General features: G+C 34.8%; 1 protein-coding gene and 1 non-coding gene across 2 annotated transcripts in view; both read left to right on the top strand.

The window, feature by feature from the left end:
- Nucleotides 1-22,250, top strand: part of LOC138700254 (neuropeptide CCHamide-1 receptor-like) — a 1,055,160-nt gene that overhangs the window by 710,114 nt on the left and 322,796 nt on the right. The window lies entirely within an intron of this gene.
- Nucleotides 13,498-13,570, top strand: TRNAT-CGU (transfer RNA threonine (anticodon CGU)). Its single transcript has one exon. It is a non-coding gene; the product is annotated as a tRNA-Thr (tRNA).

Raw genomic sequence — 22,250 nt, 5'->3', positions numbered from 1 at the left:
AAAGTAATTTAAATGCATATCATTAAATGTATGCATTTACAGAGGTGTGAAAATTATTAGAATAATCTTAATTTTAAAGGTTTTTTTAATAGTTCCTTCACAAATATTAATTGATTTAATGAATATTGGTATATATTACTATACTGATGTAGGATATATTTACTACTAACAATGTCGGAAAACATTGTTGTACATTGGTATTTTTCTTATTTTACAATTGTTACGGAATTCAGAAATTATTATATTTTGTTGGCGGAATTGGGAACATAAAAATTTATATGCACAAAACAAATGTATACGTTCATTTGAACCTTCACAACAATGTAAACGCAAAGAGCAATTTGTTTAAAGCATTTCTTAATTAATTTTTGATGTTTCCAATTCCGCCAACATAATATAATAATATCTGAATTCCCATAACAATTGTAAAATAAGAAAAATGCCAATGTACAACGACGCTGTCCGGCATTGTTAGTAGTAAATATATTCTACATCAGTATAGTAATATTATATACCAATATTCATCAATTCAATGAATATTTGTGAAGGAACTATTAAAAAACCTTTAAAATTAAGATTATTCTAATAATTTTCACACTTCTGTAATTTTTAAAAGCCATTTTAATATGTTAAGAGAAAATTTAATTTCACAGGCCCTAAACTGACTTAGAAAATGTAGACTCTGCGAAGATGATGTATTTAATATTAAACAGGAACATAAATCCATACAGAATATAACTTATCAACTTTCGTAGCATTTATAGATTTCGCGATACAGACAATGGAAAAAAATCATACAGAAATGCATTTCTTCAACATTTAATTAATGCAATAAGATGTATGTATGTACACTTAACGGAAAAAAAAAAGAATGGGCCGATTCTTGGTCGATAGAAATGACAAGTTCTTTCGCGCGGTTCACTTGTGTAAACGCACTGCACTGCAAGGCATTGCTGTGGTGTCTCTTCATTGAAAGTCGTCCGTGTACCTGTAGTCAACATTACGAGCCGTGTGTGGCCAGTGGTTAAATATCTGTATCGGAGGTTGTGAGTTCGCCTCCCAATACAGTAAACTTATTAATTTTCTATTTAGTTTTTAATTAATGTATTAGTTTAAATGTGAAATGGCATTTGTTCATAAACTTCATTATGCCTGCTTTGTAAAATATTATTGCCCATCACCTGCGGGCCTATATAAACAAAAATACTTGCTTCACATCCTAAAAAACCGAGAGGGGAGTTGCTGGCTTTTAAGGAACCCGAAGGTTCATTTCCGCCCTCACATAAGCCCGCCATTTGTCCCTACCCTGAGCAAAGATTAATCCAGTCTCTATTATCATATCACACCTCCCTCAAATCCATTTTAATATTATCTTCCCATCTACGTCTCGGCCTCTCCAAAGGTATTTTTCTCTCCGGCCTCCCATCTAACACTCTATATGTATTTCTGGATTCGTCCATATGTGCTACATGCCCTGCCCATCTCAAACGTCTGGATTTAATGTTCCTAATTATATCAGGTGAAGAATACAATGCATGCAGTACTGTGTTGTGTATTTTTTTAAGTAGGTTATTTTACGACGCTTTATCAACATCTTAGGTTATTTAGCGTCTGAATGAGATGAAGGTGATAATGCTGGTGAAATGAGTCCGGGGTCCAGCACCGAAAGTTACCCAGCATTTGCTCACATTGGGTTGAGGGAAAACCTCGACCGGGAATCGAACCCGGGCCACCTGGTTTCGCAGCCAGACGCGCTGACCGTTACTCCACAGGTGTGGACTTGTGTTGTGTAACTTTCTTTATTCTCCTGTAACTTCATCCCTCTTAGCCCCAAATATTTTCCTAAGCACCTCATTCTCAAACACCCTTAACCTATGTTCGTCTCTCAAAGTAAGACTCCAAGTTTTACAACCATAAAGAACAACCGGTAATATAACAGTTTTATAAATTCTAACTTTCAGATTTTTTGACAGCAGATTGGATGATAAAAGCTACTCAACCGAATAATAACAGGCATTTCCCATATTTATTCTGTGTTTAATTGCCTAAAAAACCGGAACAAATACAAATAAACATATCAAATATAAATAAATAAAAAACAAACAATTTGTTAATATATTAACAAAAAAAAGGCCTGTGGTGGGGATTAGTGTCTCGTCCATAAACCACCTGCGTCGATAACTGCACTTATTCTGCCCGGCATAGAGTTCCCAAGATTATGGAACAGGTCTTAAAATTTTAATTTGAATATTTATTTCGTTTCATGCAATTACTAATTAATGAAAGAAGTATGATTTTAAATGTAATCCATGGCGCGTCTCTCCAGAAAGGGTGATCTCACGTCCAAATATCTCGGCAGAGGTGGATGATCATCCAAATACGGATGTGTCCTTTGGTCAGCGCGTCCATCTCCTCCCAGCCGTTATAGCTAGTTTTGGAAACTTTTCTACTTATCCTGGCTAAAATGTTATCTTTCTCTTGCAATTACATTTACAATAAATTTTCTTGTTTATGAAAACTAAACTTTCCAAAATCAAACATTTCTTCGACATACGTAATGTTAGGTAGACTACTTTACCACTTATAACTTCCGAAGTTGTATTGCCTTCCTGTCATCAAGAACAGACTCCATAGAGACGTTCAATTATGATTCATTTAAGTTTCCTAGTAACGACTCATTACACGAATGGCGAGAAGATGAAGCGGTACCTTAAAGTCAAGCAGAGGGAACGCGCCTTGAAACCCCATCCCCTTTAAATACGAACTTCATAACACGTAGATAGGAATACATTTCACAGATACGTGCTTCAATATACCTCATCCTACGCGTACAAGAATATTCCATTAGGAATTGCTATAGATCTTATTTTATTTGAACTGTCTACATATTGAAACCTTTAATAATATGCCTCTTAAGGGCCGGTTGTATAAAGACAGAAGACTGGAGATTAATTTAGAAACAGCTCTGAAAATAAACTAAGATTACGACTTGGTAGTATCACAGTCTAGTATATACAGCCACGAAGCTCAATACTTGATAAATATGCATCCATAGATAGTTGCTAACCACCAGGATCGCTACTATCGCCTCATCACAGAACCTTTCCCTAGCAGACGATAAAATGTATTGTACTTTGGATATAGTGTTCTTTCGAAAAAATTAACACCTTCCTTTCATTATTGAAATATGAAATACATAAGGTTTATAAATTATTTTCATAAAATATATTATATTTTATATACTCACCTTCCTGGATCTTTCGGTAGAAGGATAACTGACCTCATTTTCTTACAATTTATAGTAGCTACTACAAAAGTTTCCTTGTCCCATATTATTACTCAAATTATTGTATTTTAGTCAATTGCAATTATTGCAACCGATAACGAACGTTTTACAGTTTACACAACTTTTCACAACAATGCCTTTTCGATCTAGACCAGGCCGTAATGTATGTTCGGGTTTTCTATTTCAATGTATCGAGCTCAGTGAAATATTATATTACAACTTGATTGCGTATCATTGCTAAGTTTTATTTAGTGTAATGTGTATATAAGAATCCATAGATAGTTGCTAACCACCAGGATCGCTACTATCGCCTCTTCACAGACCCATTCCCTAGCAGACAAAATGTATTGTATTTTCGATATCGTGTTCTTTTGAAGAAATTAACACCTTCCTTCCACTATTGAAATATGAAATACATAATGTTTATAAATTATTTTCATAAAGTAGACTATATATTATAAACTCAACTTGCTGGATCTTTCGGAAGAAGGATAACTCTGACCTGTTTTTCTTACAATTTATAGTACTACAAACGTTTCCTTGTCCCATATTAATTATTCAAATTATTGCATTCTAGTCAATTACAGTTATTACAACCAATAACGAACATTTCACAGTTGACACAACTTTTCACAACAATGCGAAATACGGCACAGTCAATGCCTTTTCGATCTAGACCAGGCCGTAATGTATGTTCGGGTTTTCTATTTCAATGCACCGAGCTCAGTGAAATATTATATTATAACATTATTGCGTATCATTGCTAAGTTTTATTTAGTGTAATGTGTCCATAAGCATCCACAGATAGTTGCTAACCACCAGGATCGCTACTATCGCCTCATCACAGACCCATTCCCTACCAGATGATAAATTGTATTGTATTTTCGATATCGTGTTCTTTTGAAAAAAATAACACCTTCCTTCCACTATTGAAATATGAAATACATGAGGTTTTTTAAATTATTGTGATAAAGTATATAGGCTATTATATTCTATAAACTCAATTTGCTGGATCTTTCGGAAGAAGGATAACTCTGACCTCTTTTTCTTACAATTTATAGTACTACAAACGATTCCTTGTCCCATTTTATTATTATTCAAATTATTTTATTGTAGTCAATTACAGTTATTACAACCGATAACGAACATTTCACAGTTTACACAACTTTTCATAACAGTGCGAAATACGGCACAGTCAATGACTTTTCGATCTAGACCAGGCAGTAATGTAGGTTCGGGTTTTCTATTTCAGTGTATGGAGCTCAGTGAAATATTGTAACTTTATTGTGTATCATTGCTAAGTTTTATTTAGTGTAATGTGTCCATAAGTTCCGTTTACTTCTTGTTGCATAATATGTTGCAGAAATAATTACAAAACTGTGTTATTTTAATGTGAAGAGAATTTTACATGTTAACATAATCTGTTCGCATCAACATTATTTTAACTTTAGAATGGAATGTAAGTTGAATATAGTAAACATAACCTATAATTTCCATATGACATGACATATTATGTAATGGCAGGGCATTGGAGACCAATAAAGTTGGACAGAAAAGGGCAACTGGTACAGTAAGCATAACCTATAATTTCAACATATGTAATATTCGTGCGGTACAACTGAAAATTATTGAATTGTGCAATATTTAATCGAAATAAAGGCAGTTATTACACCTACGAACAACGTAATTTTCATACCAAAGTAATATTACACTTTAACTCGCAAGTGAATGATGTCTGAAGTGTTTCATAATCATTGTTTTAAATTTTATTAATGAAATTACACTACATTTTAGAGAAATATATGTTACTCTTTATGCACTCCAAATAATTTATATGGTTGAAACACAGCCCTTCGTGATCGGGTTAAGCGAGTTACATGGTCTGCCTTACGCCCTGTATTAGATCACGATGGCAGTGGCAGTCTATTTTTCCTAGTACTCACAGTATTCCAAGCGGCTAGCAACTACCGCGAAAATGCAAAAAATCGTTAAAAGCAGGAGAAAAATAGACTTAATAAGACATATAATTAGATAAAGAATAAAAGACAACTAGACTGCGTCGATTGTTCAGAAATAAAACTTACGAACAAATTATTCGATATTCTTAGAATTAAGAAAAGCAATTTCTTGGACATCACAGGAAGATTATACTATTTAGTTTCAATCCGTTTGTTGAAACTTAATACCTCTACCGTTCCGTAACTATTTAGAGATAGCTCACTTACAATGGGTCGTAATGCCGAGATGTGTCGTGTATGGATATTGTTCAAATTACAGATCAGACATGAATACATACCTAGTCATTCACGTGTCGACAGAATAGAATTACTAATTTTGATTTAGGATCATTTAGGGACATCTCGACACGCTAAGGAAAAATGTTAGATGTGAACAAGAAAATCACCAGATTTACACAAATTTTAGGAATAATAAATAATTCATTAGAAGCAAAACTAGTACAAAAATCCACAAGAATAAAAATATACATGTAATACTCTAGCATTACCCTCCCAATTATACGAAAGTGAGATTTGGACATTAAGGAAAAGAATATGAGCAGAATCAAAGCAACGGAAATGAAATTTCTCAGACGGACAGCAGGATATACTCTTTTAGATCGAAAAAGGAATGAAGAAATATTACAACAATTAGAAGTAGAGTCAGTAAAAAAAAATAGATACAAACGGTCTTACTAACAAAAACTCTATATACAGACGTTTAACTGTCTTATACTTATACAATGAGTAGCTCGTTTATATGTCGTGTGTAAATTCCTTACTAATAATTAGTACATATGTCGTGTATAACAGTATAACTGTTACACAGCTACGTCATAGTTTCGTCATTATTTCCTTACGAAAGGTAATAGAATATCAGAGGTTCTCTATTGCATCCAGTAGAGCGCTCTAGTGTGGCGTGTTAAGTATCGATAGTACAACTGGCTCTAATCGATGACCACACTATATTTTGGTCAAAGAGTACAAGCTACAGCAATATTATTTTGTGCTCTTTGGTTTGTTCTTCTGTGGTTACAAGGCAACCATCATAATAAAATGACAGTCGATACGAACAGCTGTTAGAGGGGCGGCCATTTTTTCTCTATATACTGTAGAACGCTTAAACAAGGGGTTTCGTGTATATAACTACTGCAAAGCAATTCCCATTGTATAGTTACAGACTGTTTATACGTCCATAGCTTATTCACGGTTTATTAGTAAAGTTTTCTGTCTCAACTCTGCATAAGTCTCATACAAAAACTATGCACTGTTTATTAGTAAGACTGAAACTGTATTGGCTACACCATGTAAAATGAATGGACAATTCAAGAATCTCCAAACTAATGATACAATATCTACCCAGAGGACATCGACGGTTAGGAAGACCCTTTAGAAGACTGCTAGATGGGGCCGAAACAGGTTTACACAGGCGTAATTCGTGGCGAATGATGATGATGATGATGATGATTATTATTATTGTTAGTCTGAGACCAATTTAAGCTAATTTCATTCCAATTTTTTTCCCTAATATGTATGGACATGTTATCTGGTGACAATGTGTTCATTTTATATCACTATATTAAAAAAATACAAATTGGTACTGAAGTCTCGATATCTCGCATAATGGAGGAGATTTCAACATGGTATGAAAAACATAGGAAATACTTCAAAACTCAACGTTTACAAAATAAATTTTGATCCTAAAATATATATATATATATATATATATAATTTGAACTGGTAATGGAAATTACGGGAAAACGGCTGGACGGATTTTAATAAATGACCCCTCATTTTGAAGCTTGGAATTCAATGTTTTTCGGGAAAATAGTAGTTTTCAGTGAAATGTCAATTTTTAAACATAATTTTCCTATTTTCCAAAATCCATCTGTCGTCAGTTTTGAGAACTAGCTAATAGCATTTACGGCCGACTTGATATTCCCTTCGCTTTTTTGTAAAGGAGAAGCGAAGCGAGCATCAAGTCGACAGTGTTGCATTTCAGAATAAAACAAAACACATACTACAGTAAACAATATTACACGAAGGCCATGATCTGCAAGAATGCTGACACATTTAGAGCTAAAATTAAATTGGTTATTAAAAACTTAACTTACTAAAAATAATTTACAGGTTCGATTCTGTAGTGTGTAATTTTCTGGCTACAGCTGTGTATTGGATATTAAAAACTACAAAACTTGAGATGGTTTGATGACATTATTACCATTAGAAATGAAATATTATTGTAGTTAATGCCATGATGCGACTATTTTTCATTAATTATACATATTAATGCTATATTGATGATATGAAAGTGAAACGTTTTGGGGTTATATAAGTAGATGTAGAGAATAACTTAAATTAGATTTTGATTTCTATATTTTACTGAGTGGCGGTTATGTAGTATATATAGTATATGTTACTGAAAGGTATAAAACTTACGTAAGATAATAATATTATTAAAAATCAAATATTTTTATAATTATTAATCAAATGGGGTTGGGTCTTTTTCATATATTTAATGGCGGTGTGGTGTAGGTATTTATATGCGTGGTTCTCTTCAGTATTGGCTCGAGAGAGAGTATCTTTCATTGTTATGGAAGCAAATAACTTTCAGAATGTCTGGTATTCTTCACTGAAAATACATCTGAAAAATGTTTATTTGAACTTCTAATGAACTTAGTTTGTAGCATTTGCTGCACAAGCCACTAGTTTATATATATTTTATAATCCTTCTAATCTCGTCATTTTTAACACATACCTTATGAAAAAAATTTTACCATTCTCCAACACACTCAATATAAAGTTCTCTAGCATTGTCATCGTAGTAATACCCACTACACGCGGCACAATAGGTTCTTTTTTGATTGTCCAGATTGTTTGATGAAATAGCTTCCTCCTCCTACACGCCTAGCATAACATGGCTTCCTTCTGTGGGAAGCCCAACATTTTTCTACTGTTTATTCCCCTTTTGCCGTTTTATACAGTTTTCAAACGTTATTAGTCTCAGTATTGCAATTTTCTCACTCTTTTGCCACCAGATGGAAGTGCTAGCAGCGGAACTGGCGACAGTTCTTCAAAGGAAGTATCAGTAGATGATGAATTAGGCAAGCCTAAATGTCCTTGTGTAGATGGTATCTGTGTTCTTTTTGGGGGGAGTGGTAATGTCTTCTTCAACGTGAATTTTACATCAATTTTCTGCTAGAACCAGATCGTACTCAAATATATTATCCTGTTGTACGTCAGGATGTCAATTCTCTTACGTCATTAATTGTTCATTCAAATAGCCTTTAGAATCAAGGCGAAGGATATGCCAAACTAATTGATCTTCCATGTTCGTATCGAGAGTTGTACCTTTTCCTATTTGTCCGATATCAATGAACATTAAAATATAGACCTTTAATTAAGTTTGGTTCAATGGAAGGTGACTAGTTTCATATAGGGGAGAGTTGGGTAGTATCGGACATCGGGTAATATCGGACAGTGCGTTTCTTTCATCTACCACCAGATGGTAATACCTGAATGACATGGTTACGTTTCTGTGATGTCGCATACAGAAACGTAACCATGTTATTCAGGTACTACCATCTGGTGGTAGATGAAAGAAACTCACTGTCCGATATTACCCGATGTCCGATTCTACCCAACTCTCCCCTATGCAGGCAGACACACAGAAAGAAAAACTGATAGGACAAAGTGGTATTAAAAACTCTGAGAAGGATTGCGAACTCTCCAAAGACCAAAAACACAATCATTTTTATAGATAGCCCGCCAGAACGAATACAAGCGAAATCAGGGAGAACTCGATACATGTCGAGATCTCTCCAAAACACGGTGTCGAAATCTTCTCGAGATACAATCTTCATTCAAAAGATAACAGCACAATCGAAACAAAGATAACTGTTTGAGGGTAATCACTTTGGCGCTTTTATTAACCAGTAAAATATATATACAACATGCAAATCTAGTTTTTGAGGTAAAGCTCCCTGTGAAGTGATTTGAATAATTTCAAGGCAAAAATTGTTCCGGGGCCGGGTATCGATCCCGGGGCCTCTGGCTGAACGCACCAGCGCTCTACCAACTGAGCTATGTACGTTAACAGAAAACCACAATTCCAAGTCACACAGAGTTTGTGTGCACTCGATGTGGGTCTCTGGAATCTCGTCAGCCCTCTCGAGTTGTGTGGATATATGGGGAAAAATTGAGACGGTGTCGGGTGGAGTTCCTGGGTAGCTCACTTGGTAGAGCGCTGGTGCGTTCAGCCAGAGGTACCAGGATCGTTACCCGGCCCGGAACAATTTTTCCCTTAAATTATTCAAATCTGCTTCACAGAGAGCTTTACTAAAAGCTAGATTTGCATAATATAATATACGTTACTGTAGGACCGTTAAGAGAAAACCATAATTCCAAGTCACACAGAGTTTTTATGCACTTGATGTGGGTTTCTGGCGTCCCGTCAGCCCACTCGAACTGTGTGGATATAAGGGGGAAAACTGAGACGGTGTTAGGTGGAGTTCACTTGGTAGAGCGCCAGAGGTCCCGAGATCGATACCCGGATCCGGAACAATTTTTCCCTTGAAATTAGTCATATATACAATAATTTGTGCATCTCTAATATGACGCACATCCAGTTAAAATACAGTAAAACAAAGATGGTGTATTATATTTCATGACCGAAAAGAAAAGTGTAACTCACATTCATTGTGTGCATTTCCTTCTGTGAACGTATTCTGTTATTTATACAGATTTTCAGAAAGCATTTGATAAGGTTGACCATGATATTCTTTTATTGAAATTGAAACAATATGGATTTTCCTTCTCTTTGCTATCGTTAATTAAATCATACTTGAAAGGAAGACTACAAGTTGTGAACTTTCATGGACATTCTTCTAAGCCTTTTACGGTAAATTCTGGTGTGCCTCAAGGTTCCAATCTTGGTCCATTATTTTTTTTATTGTTTGTTAATGATATTGTGAATTGTGTACAACATTCTAAAATTTTATTATTTGCGGATGATATTAAATTGTATAAAGAAATCAAAACTATATCAGATTGTAAGCTACTTCAAAGAGATATTACAAACTTACATATATGGAGTATTAATAATAAATTGTTATTTAATATAAATAAGTGTATACATATGACCTTTTCTAGATTGAAAAATAGAATTAAATTTTCATATAAAATAGAGGCAAAAGTTTTACCAGCAGAAAATGAACATAAAGATTTAGGTATATTATTTAGCAGCAATTTTACATTTTATAGTCATATTAATAATATTATAAATTTGTCCTATAAAAGTTTAGGTTTTGTTATGAGAAATTCTTGTAAATTCAAAGTGAAAACTATAATAATTTTGTATAATTCCATTGTTCGATCTAAATTAGAATATGCTGCTGTTATCTGGAACCCAGTTACTAACAAATATATTCTGTTACTAGAAAAAATACAAAATAAATTTCTAAAATGGTTATATTACAGACTTTATAATGATTGTCCTACCTATGAGAGTTATTCTACAATGCTTCAACATTTCCATTTTACTAGTTTGCAAATTCGACGAAATTGTCGATCTTTAAACTTTCTTTATAAAATTATTAACAATAAGTTGGGCTGTGTTGGTTTATTTTATTATATAACATTATATGCACCTAAGCTTAAAACGAAATTTCGAAATTTGTTTTACATACCAAGGACAAATACTGAATCCCACAAAAATTCCCCAGTTTTCCAAATGTTACAGTTATACAATAAATTACATCCTTATCCGAATGTTGATATTTTCAATATGAATTTCTCTAGATACAGAATTATTTGTTATCATATTTTACAGAATATTGTTGTTAGTTAATTTGAAGCTACTTTCACACCTTATTTCAATTTCTCTTTTTTTCTTTCCCTTTGTTCTATTATGTTTCAGTTTTTAATAAGTGTATGTTTCCTTTTCCTTGTTTATGTTTTATCAATTAATTTGTTAGTCGTGAACATTGTAATTGGGCTTTGCCTGTTATGTTCATCAACAAATGAATAAATAAAAAAATAAAAAAAAAGACACGTTGAAGTCACGAGATTCACTTACACAGATATTAAAAACACAATCAACACAGATCTGTAGTTCGAATGGCTGCTTTTCTTAAAAGTGTCAAGATCTCCCCGAATGACCCTATTAGTGCACCACCCTTTGATCGAAAGCGCCGAAGAAACCACTTTGCCGCCATACGGCAGCTAGTGAAATTTAGAGTGAGGCTTATTTACATCGCATTGGGATGGCGGTGATATAGCAGCTCTGGAAATTCGATGAAGAAAGAGAGCACTCAGTGAATGTCCACTCGAATTACTCGGGATCAGAACTTTCGTCTCTCTCGTGAAAATTCGACGCTCTAGTCACATGATTAAAGATGATGTTGGAGATGGATACTCAAGGTAGCAGTTCTGATCACTCAGAGCCTTATTGCTAATTAACCCAACTAATACATTCATACAAAATTTAAAAAGTTAAAGAAAGAAATTGAGAAAACCTATCTCCAAGACCACAATTTCACTGTAGCTAACCGAAATTTGATTCCGAATCTCCGGTGTGATAAATCAACATCCGACCTTTATAGCTAACAATATGTTGCTTGAATTTAACGCTACAAACTTTGAAGTCTACGTCGATAAATTCTGAATAATGCACGCTTTGTGCTGTGCTTTATTCATTTGCACCAAATTTTGTGGTTACGGCTTACAAATAGTTGTGCTTCTCTTTCCAGAAATACGTACCTTATGGGAACGAGGGATGAAATTTATTAAACGTATGAACTATGATCTCTAGCGAGTGGTAGACAGAGTTCTGTACAGTTTCTAGTTAAATATTCATACAGCCTAAACTCCCACATTACTGTTACATCCGCAAGCACATGGCGCAATCTCCTTCCAATTCACTCGTTGTTGAAAATTTCACAATGTAACACATGAATAAATTTATAATGGAACATTTGAAGATGGAAAGAAACTGCCGCGAGACTTATGTGATATATATTTTTTATAGATTTCTCTCTGCACATTCGGTACTGCTAACCCTTCACATTGAGATTTACGTAAGTGTTAGTGGAGCTAAATATCACCTGTGAGCAGTATAGGATGAAGATAAATGCAAACAAGACGAAGACCGTGGTTGTCGGAAGAAAAATAAAGAATGGAAAGTTGTGAATACTAAATGAGACAGTGGAACAAGTAGACAGCTTCAAATACTTGGGGTGTACTATAAGTAGTAACATGAGCTGCTGCCAGGAAGTAAGAAGGAGGATATCAATGGCAAGGAAGCTTTTAATGGAATAAACAGCATCTTCTGCAGACCTGTGGAAAAATAACTAAGGAAGAGACGAGTGAAGTGCTTTGTATGGATTGTGGCATTGTATGGGGCAGAATCATGGATATTACGACGAAATGAAGAAAATAATTGAATCATTTGTTATAAATTTATTAATTTATCATACAGAATAATATCTGTAATATTGACAATATTTGAGGAGAAAAATTCGCTCCGGCGCCGGAGATCGAACCCGGGTCCTTGGTTCTACGTACCAAGCGCTCTGACCACTGAGCTACGCCGAATTCAATCCACAGCACCGGACCGAACCTTCCTCCTTCAATGTTTCCCTTTGTGGCCTGACTCCAAGTTAAGTATATATGTTGACGTATATGTCCAATCTCAACTGCCATTATATTAGGAGCGCACTCAGCTGAGTGACTTGTTTGGCCGGGATTCCGCAGTTAAGTACACAGTAATCTGTACAGACATATGCACTGCAGCTATGAGGATATTATAAATTTATTAATTTGTCATACAGAATAATATCTGTAATATTGACAATTAATATTTGAGGAGAAAAATTCGCTCCGGCCCCGGGGATCGAACCCGGGTCCTTGGTTCTACGTACCAAGCGTTCTGATCACTGAGCTACGCCGAATTCAATCCACAGCATCGGACCGAACCGAACCTACCACCTTCAATGTTTCCTTTTGTGGCCTGACTCCAAGTTAGGCATATATGTTGACGTATATGTCCAATGTCAACTGCCATTATACTAGGAGCGCACTCAGCTGAGTGACTTGTTTCGCCGGGATTCCGCAGTTGATATTGGACATATACGTCAACATATATGCCTAACTTGGAGTCAGACCACAAAGGGAAACATTGAAGGAGGAAGGTTCGGTCCGGTGCTGTGGATTGAATTCGGCGTAGCTCAGTGGTCAGAGCGCTTGGTACGTAGAACCAAGATTCCGGGTTCGATCCCCGGCGCCGGAGCGAATTTTTCTCCTCAAATATTAATTGAATCATTTGACTTGTCGATATGGAGAAAAATGGAGAGTGAAATGGAAAGACAGAATAAGAAATGAAGCTGTGCTAGATAGGGTGGGTGAAGAAAGAATGATGCTGAAACTGATCAGGAAGAGGAAAAGGAATTGGTAAGGCCACTGGCTAAGAAGAAACTGCCTATTCAAGGATTTACTGGAAGGAATGGTGAACGGAATAAAAGTCTGGGTCGGAAGAAAATATTAAGATATATGGGTCATATACTGTACAAGGAGGAAGGCGGAAAATAGGAAGGATTGGAGAATGCCGGGTTTACAATGAAAGACCTGCCCTTGGGCAGAACACTATGAATGAATGAACAGTATATTTCAGTATTTTGTCAGCAGTCTTACGTCGAGATGACCTGATATCTTATCTGCAGGTGATGTCATGGAAGACTTCGTAATAGTCTTGACAAAGCTCCATTCGCAGTTCGTACCAAGATTCTTAATCCAAAGACATAGGTAAATTCTGAATGACAATTTTAATAATTTCACTCGCAATATGTAATATAGATCTCATTCTTGTACTATGGGCGTGGAAGCGTGTGAACGAAGATAAATAATTACGTACCTAATGAATAAAATATTCATTATGAAACAAAAGAAATTATACAGATTGAATGTTCTTTATTTGAATACACTTCAAATGACATATGTTTGCGTTTTACATCTTTTACAGGCACTGAGGTATTGGCAATTAATAATGTTACTTGCCAGCGTGACTTAACGTTTTGTGTGCAGATCGTTATTGTACTTTAATAACTTTTTCAAACAACAATTATACGATCACAGTTGTGCTAAAGACCTTCTTGCTCATGTATACTCACGCAAAAAATTATTTTAGTTACTGTATGAAGTTAATTAAGCATGTTCTTTTATGTTCCAAAGTACAAAATCCTGTCCGAATATTACTCTGGCTTGCGCAATGGAATCTGGAGGACCTTGTGCATGTTTGTTGAGGGAACTATGTTTTATAAACCGTACAAGTTACACATACATTTGGAAATGTTTTATCTTCGTCTAAGGTAAGTTGTTTGAGTAAGATATCTCGAAACACACTCGCTCTTTTGCCATTTTCCATCCTATCATGTCTACTGGTTTATTCAGAACTTTCATCTGATTCGTCTGCAGGATTTGGTGTGTTCTTGCAGGGTCTATCCTTTATCTGATCATGTTTTTCTAAATCATTACTTATTTCTTACAGTACACGCATATTAAATCAAGGAGACCGTTATTCGCTTTGGTTGTAAAGCAACTTCATATTTCAAGATCTTCCCAGCATGTTGTGTGAATAGACAAGAACTTGAAATTCACGACCTTATAATATTGTTTTTTGTTTTCTAGTCCGTAGCCTTGTCATTCCTCTTGACGCCCCTTAACATAAAGACTTATTGTGCTAGATACCAATGTTATTTAATACCAAATCACTAACCCTGTATTCTTTACCAAGAAATACAGTCCTTATGAAGAAGTCGATTCGAGAACTTACTGCGATAAATATGATTTTCCAAAGTTCGCAGAAGCATATGATAACATGCTGGAATTAATCAAAATCTTATTGGAATAATAAATAATCCAAATATGTATGTATGTAAATGTTATTTAACGACACTTGCAACTACAGAGGTTATATCAGCGTCGCCGGATATGCCGTAATCTTGTCCCGCAGTAATTCTTTTACATGCCAGTAAATCTACTGACATGAGCCAATCGCATTTAAGCACACTTAAATGCCATCGACCTGGCCTGGGATCGAACCCGCAACCTTGGGCATAGAAGGCCAGCGCCATACCAACTCGCCAACCAGGTCGACGTATGTATGTATGTATGTATGTATGTATGTATGTATGTATGTATGTATGTATGTATGTATGTATGTATGTATGTATGTATAGGCTAAATATTTCCTTTCTTTCCTGTCACACAAGGTCTTAGTCTAAGCACCGCATTAAAGTCTTCCAATGCTTCCCTACTCTCTAGGTTCATAACTTCTCAATATTTTTACAAATGTTACATCGTTAGTTTCACCCATTTCTTCTTTAATCTGACGCACATTGTTTCATTTGATCACTTCAATTTATTAGTCCCCCGTTCTCATGGAATCCATTAGATTGAAATATGGTCTCTTCGCGTGATTCCAATTTACGGTAGTAGAAATTCCATCTGTTGAATCTCCAGTATTTCTCACCCGACTTCAAGCCAAGTTTCTGACTCAAACGCAACTACTGGTATTAATACAGATTTATGAAGATTAAAGTTAATGTTCTTTGATATAATTTTCAGAATTTCTCCTAATAATATCATGTACTACTTCTGATTAAGGTTCTGGCTGGTATGTACAACTATTATCAGGCAGTACATCTCACTTGACGATATGTGTCAAAGGAAGAACATTGTTTGTATACATCTGGAGTATGACTAGTGTAATATGTAGCTAGTCGGCGATGTATGCTATTAAGGGGCAATGGAACTGGCCACACTACCCCATTATCTCCTCCTAGTTGCCTCATCAGTGATTCCTTATTGGTATCACTTGTGAGGCTCAGACCTGTCTTTGGACAGTTGACTAAACAATAAGAATGTAATGTACGTTTAAGTATTTACTATTTAAATTGGTGATACTATATGTGTTACAACTGTGCCAAGGCAAATAAATATTCTAACATTTTCAGTTATTTTACTGTCTATTGCAATTTCGCTTCCAAGGAAATTTCATCTCTTATTCGGGGAAAAAGTATGTTATATTAACTCCTTCGCTCATGTACCAGTTCACGAATAAAGTGTCAGAATACGTTGAATTTGAGCCAATCAGATCAATCTGTTGTTGCAATTTTTGTGATTTCATAGCGTCAGCTTGTCTTTTCGCGAGTGGTACGCAATTTACTGTTTTTTCTAATCAGTGAGGAATATATTATCCTAATTAGCAATAAACTTAGGGTCCAGTACACCCAAAAAATTTAATTCGCGAGTGGTACGCAATTTATTGATTTTTTTCCTAATCAGTGAGGAATATCATATCCTAATTAGCAATAAACTCAGCGTCCAGTAAACCCAAAAATTTAATTCGCGAGTAGTACGCAATTTACTGTTTTTTTCTAATCAGTGAGGAATATCTTATCCTAATTAGCAATAAACTCAGCGTCCAGTACACCCAAAAAAATTAATTCGCGAGTGGTACGCAATTTACTGTTTTTTTTCTAATCAGTGAGGAATATCTTATCCTAATTAGCAATAAACTCAGCGTCCAGTACACCCAAAAAAATTAATTCGCGAGTGGTACGCAATTTACTGTATTTTTTCCTAATCAGTGAGGAATATCTTATCCTAATTAGCAATAAACTCAGCGTCCAGTAAACCCAAAAAATTTAATTCGCGAGTGGTACGCAATTTACTGTTTTTTTTCCTAATCAGTGAGGAATATCATATCCTAATTAGCAATAAACTCAGCGTCCAGTACACCAAAAAAATTTAATTCGCGAGTGGTACGCAATTTACTGTTATTTTCTAATCAGTGAGGAATATCTTATCCTAATTAGCAATAAAATCAGCGTCCAGTACACCCAAAAAATTTAATTCGCGAGTGGTACGCAATTTACTGTTTTTTTTTCTAATCAGTGAGGAATATCTTATCCTAATTAGCAATAAAATCAGCGTCCAGTACACCCAAAAAATTTAATTCGCGAGTGGTACGCAATTTACTGTTTTTTTCCTAATCAGTGAGGAATATCTTATCCTAATTAGCAATAAAATCAGCGTCCAGTACACCCAGAAAATTTAATTCGCGAGTGGTACGCAATTTACTGTTTTTTTTTCTAATCAGTGAGGCATATCTTATCCTAATTAGCAATAAACTCAGCGTCCAGTACACCCAAAAAATTTAATTCGCGAGTGGTACGCAATTTACTGTTTTTTCCTAATCAGTGAGGAATATCTTATCCTAATTAGCAATAAACTCAGCGTCCAGTACACCCAAAAAATTTAATTCGCGAGTGGTACGCAATTTACTGTTTTTTCCTAATCAGTGAGGAATATCTTATCCTAATTAGCAATGAACTCAGCGTCCAGTACACCCAAAAAATTTAATTCGCGAGTGGTACGCAATTTACTGTTTTTTTTCTAATCAGTGAGGAATATCTTATCTTAATTAGCAATAAACTCAGCGTCCAGTACACCCAAAAAATTTAATTCGCGAGTGGTACGCAATTTACTGTTTTTTTCTACTTAGTGAGGAATATCTTATCCTAATTAGCAATAAACTCAGCGTCCAGTACACCCAAAAAATTTAATTCGCGAGTGGTACGCAATTTACTGTTTTTTTCTAATCAGTGAGGAATATCATATCCTAATTAGCAATAAACTCAGCGTCCAGTACACCAAAAAAATTTAATTCGCGAGTGGTACGCAATTTACTGTTTTTTTCCTAATCAGTGAGGAATATCTTATTCTAATTAGCAATAAACTCAGCGTCCAGTACACCCAAAAAATTTAATTCGCGAGTGGTACGCAATTTACTGTTTTTTTTCTACTCAGTGAGGAATATCTTATCCTAATTAGCAATAAACTCAGCGTCCAGTACACCCAAAAAATTTAATTCGCGAGTGGTACGCAATTTACTGTTTTTTTCCTAATCAGTGAGGAATATCTTATCCTAATTAGCAATAAACTCAGCGTCCAGTACACCCAAAAAATTTAATTCGCGAGAGGTACGCAATTTACTGTTTTTTTCTAATCAGTGAGGAATATCATATCCTAATTAGCAATAAACTCAGCGTCCAGTACACCAAAAAAATTTAATTCGCGAGTGGTACGCAATTTACTGTTTTTTTCCTAATCAGTGAGGAATATCTTATCCTAATTAGCAATAAACTCAGCGTCCAGTACACCCAAAAAATTTAATTCGCGAGTGGTACGCAATTTACTGTTTTTTTCTAATCAGTGAGGAATATCATATCCTAATTAGCAATAAACTCAGCGTCCAGTACATCCAAAAAATTTAATTCTATGAAATGTCGCTTCCATACAAATATTTACTTCCATTCACACGTTGTGTTTGAAGTAGTTGTTACCCGACCATTCTGTTTGTGGAACGGCAGTATCTTGTACTAACACAGCGCGCCGCTGTTACGTCACCTTTGCAGTACGATCGCTCTCTTATTCTTGTCATAGACATGTCTCTCTCTCTCTCTCTCTCTCACAAAGTAACAACATCAGAGTCCGTGCATATCCATCCAGCGAGCGGTATGTAGTAGCTATACATTCGTATAGGGAACGAATGTATGTAAGTACGAAAATATGCTGTGCTGTTGTGTTCATAAAACTGTTAAGAAAGAACTGAAGAATGCGCCCATTTCTTTTATCTGTTACAAGATGAAAGAAATATAGAAAAAATAAAGAAGTGACTATAAATATGAAAAAGGAACGATCCACTACCAATAATAATAATAATTATAATAATAATAATAATAATAATAATAATAATAATAATAATAATAATAATGGTTTATTTAACCTGGCAGAGTTAAGGCCATACGGCCTTCTCTGACACTCAACCAGGAGTAAAACTGCGTCTTAAAAAAGCACTACAAATTTACAAAGTACACTACAATTTTACACACAAAACTGAATGAGGTAATAATACTATAATGCAAACAACAAGTAAGTAGAAATCAGACATAATATATAACATACAGAAAGAAAAAAGCATAATAAAATGTGAACAGCAGCTCAGTATAAATGAGAAAGAGGAAACGTCCTCGAAGAGAGATCCCAAAGCAAGAAATGCCGTATTTTTTAAGGGATAATATGCAATTTGTTATTTTCTTATTGTTAACTAAAGATATGTCTGTACTCATACAATGTCATTAAATGATGATACTATGAACTGCTATGAACTACAGCGTGTTCATAATGCATGCATTCGATTTATTTCCAACGTCCGTAGATCTGACCGTATCGCACCTTCACTAAATATGCTGTCCTGGATCCGTCTCAAAGAGCGAAGAACTATTTACTCTCTTCAAACCTCTAACTCTAGCTACCTAGCTTCTCGTTTTCAACATTTGTCCTCATATCACGAAATAGATACTCGCTCACACCATATCACACTCTCCATTCCTAAACACAGAACATCCTTCTACTCTTCATCTTTCACCGTCTCTGCAGCTCATCTCTGGAACTCTGTACCACAACATGTCAGAGACTGTCGGATATTGTCTAGTTTCAAAAATAAATTAAAATTGCATTTTTTTTAATTAGATTCCTTTCAGTTATAAGCCCTTTTCTCTGCCATAGTTTTATAAAAATATAGTCTATATATTTCTTTTTCCTTCCTTTCCCCTTTTTGTTCTCTTTATCAGACAATGAATTTATTATCATAGCCATTTTGTCGTGAATTTTATTTAATTTTCTTATTTCTTTTCTTTTTTATTATTATTATTTTATTACATTTCATTTTGATATATTCTTCCTTACGTTTTTCCATATTAACCATTTGTACTATATGAGTTGCTTTCACTATATTCCAATGTATTTTACTTCCTTTTTTTTCTATTATGGTATTATTTTCATGTTGCTTAGTGTCGATTTTATTATGCTACTATTATTATTATTATTATTATTATTATTATTATTATTATTATTATATTTTAAATTTAATTTCTGAATGATATGAATCATTTTTAATACGAAATAAAAATAACAATATAAATTGACTGAAAACTGTATAATAATGTGTTTCACACTACAACAAACAATACCTTCCGTAATGTGTCAGGATACTGGAGTTATTATTGGTACTTGTTAAAATAACATGAGTCCAAGAAATTAAAAAATATTTAAGGTAATAGGAAATGAGATAATTAAGATGCAATGCTTTTGTAATCAGACATACTAATGAATGGTCCTCCTGTAAAAATTTCACAGGCCTAACAGAAAATCCATTAACTATAAGCTTAGGTAGTTTTTTTTTTTTTTTTTCTGTTTTTCTCGAAACTTATTTTCTGTGACTCACGTGGTTTTACTTGTCAATATTAATCAACTGAAGAAGAAAAATACAACTTAAAAGAAAAAAAGATAATTATTGCGATTTTAAATTTGATTCCATGTCTTGCATTTCATGATCATGCAATTGACGAAATATTTAATTGGATTTTAAGTAAATAGGACTACATTCTTTCCTTAAGAATACTCATTTCCCTATGATGTATTTTTTACATTATCATCATGAAGTCTGGACTTTCGTATCAATTTTATTCATACTGTTGTGGACTTAGAATAATTGATGGTAGAATGCGTATATTAATTTCACATCGGGATGTGTAATAATTAGGATTATGTCACATGTTAGCTTCGCGCGAAGATGAAGTGCTACTTGGGTTAGGTACAACACGTGGTCAGGTGAGCTGATTACATTTCATACCTGAGATGAAACACTATATTGGTATCCATTTACGTCCACGTTAGTGAGAGCATAATTATATCCGACAGATGGCCAGGTTATTCATGTTACATTATCAATGTCCCAAATTATTACAGATCTTACAATTATGTACAAACATAAGACAGAAGGACTGTCCACTAATAACTGTTGCTCTTTGGAAATTGTTAGAATATCAATTAGAATTCTTTTTTCGATCGGACTGTGAACAATGCAGAGTACCGTTGCATTTTCATGAAGTTTGTTGAGCAACTGAACAATGTAGAGCTGGGTAAAGGACACTGTCTTTAGCAGAAGAGAACACATTTTCCTCTTTTTCTATAGAGGTTGAGGTTAGTAATCTCCCAGAGATACTCTACATTTGAGGTATAAAAATTATTATTGTTAGCATCATTCTTGTTGGTCTCGCGCCGTGGCGTCGTGGTCTAAGTCATCCTGCCTAGGAATGCGCGCTGGTTAGAGTCCTCATGTGGGAAGAAATTTTCTCATGAAATTTCGGCCAGTGTATGGGACCGGTGGCCACCCAGCTTCGAGATGCACTTGGGGAGCTACGATAGGTAGCGAAATCTGGTTGCGAAAGCCAGCTATAACGGCTGGGAGGATCATCGTGCTAACCACACGATACCTCCATACTGGTTGTATGATCGTCCACCTCTGCTTCGGCATGTGGGCGTGAGGCTGGCAGCAGACTGGTCGGTCTAGACCCTTCACGGGCTATAGCGCCACGGATTATAATATACTGTATATCATTCTTGTTGAAATAAATAAAGAAAGAAATGTTTTAGTCTTGTATAAACCAAACCTTAGTCTAGGTTAGATCTACTAGCTTTTCAACTGGGTTTATATTTAGCTAAGTTAGCAAAGTTATTAATTAATAGGAAATCTTTACTTGTAGCAACTTCATATTTTTATATAACTTTTTTTTTTCTTTTAAGTTGGATAGCCTGATTTTTGACAGCAATAATCCGGTTGTCTCTGACAGAACATTGTACAATGACCTTCACTCACACCATTCCCCTATACCTGCTGACCAGAACCCTCTCTCCCACCCTGAAGCATTCAACATTTTAACAACAGCATTTTCCAAGAACTCTTCATCCAACACGTAGCCCATATTAACGCTCAGAGTTTGGTTGCACACTTTGACGAAATTCAATCCATATTCTCGAATCAGAATTTGCATGCTCTTCTCATC

Source organism: Periplaneta americana, chromosome 5, assembly GCF_040183065.1.
Source record: "Periplaneta americana isolate PAMFEO1 chromosome 5, P.americana_PAMFEO1_priV1, whole genome shotgun sequence".
Classification (NCBI taxonomy): domain Eukaryota; kingdom Metazoa; phylum Arthropoda; class Insecta; order Blattodea; family Blattidae; genus Periplaneta; species Periplaneta americana.
The sequence above is the reverse complement of the archived record's forward strand: the minus strand, read 5'-3'. Positions and strand labels throughout refer to the sequence as shown.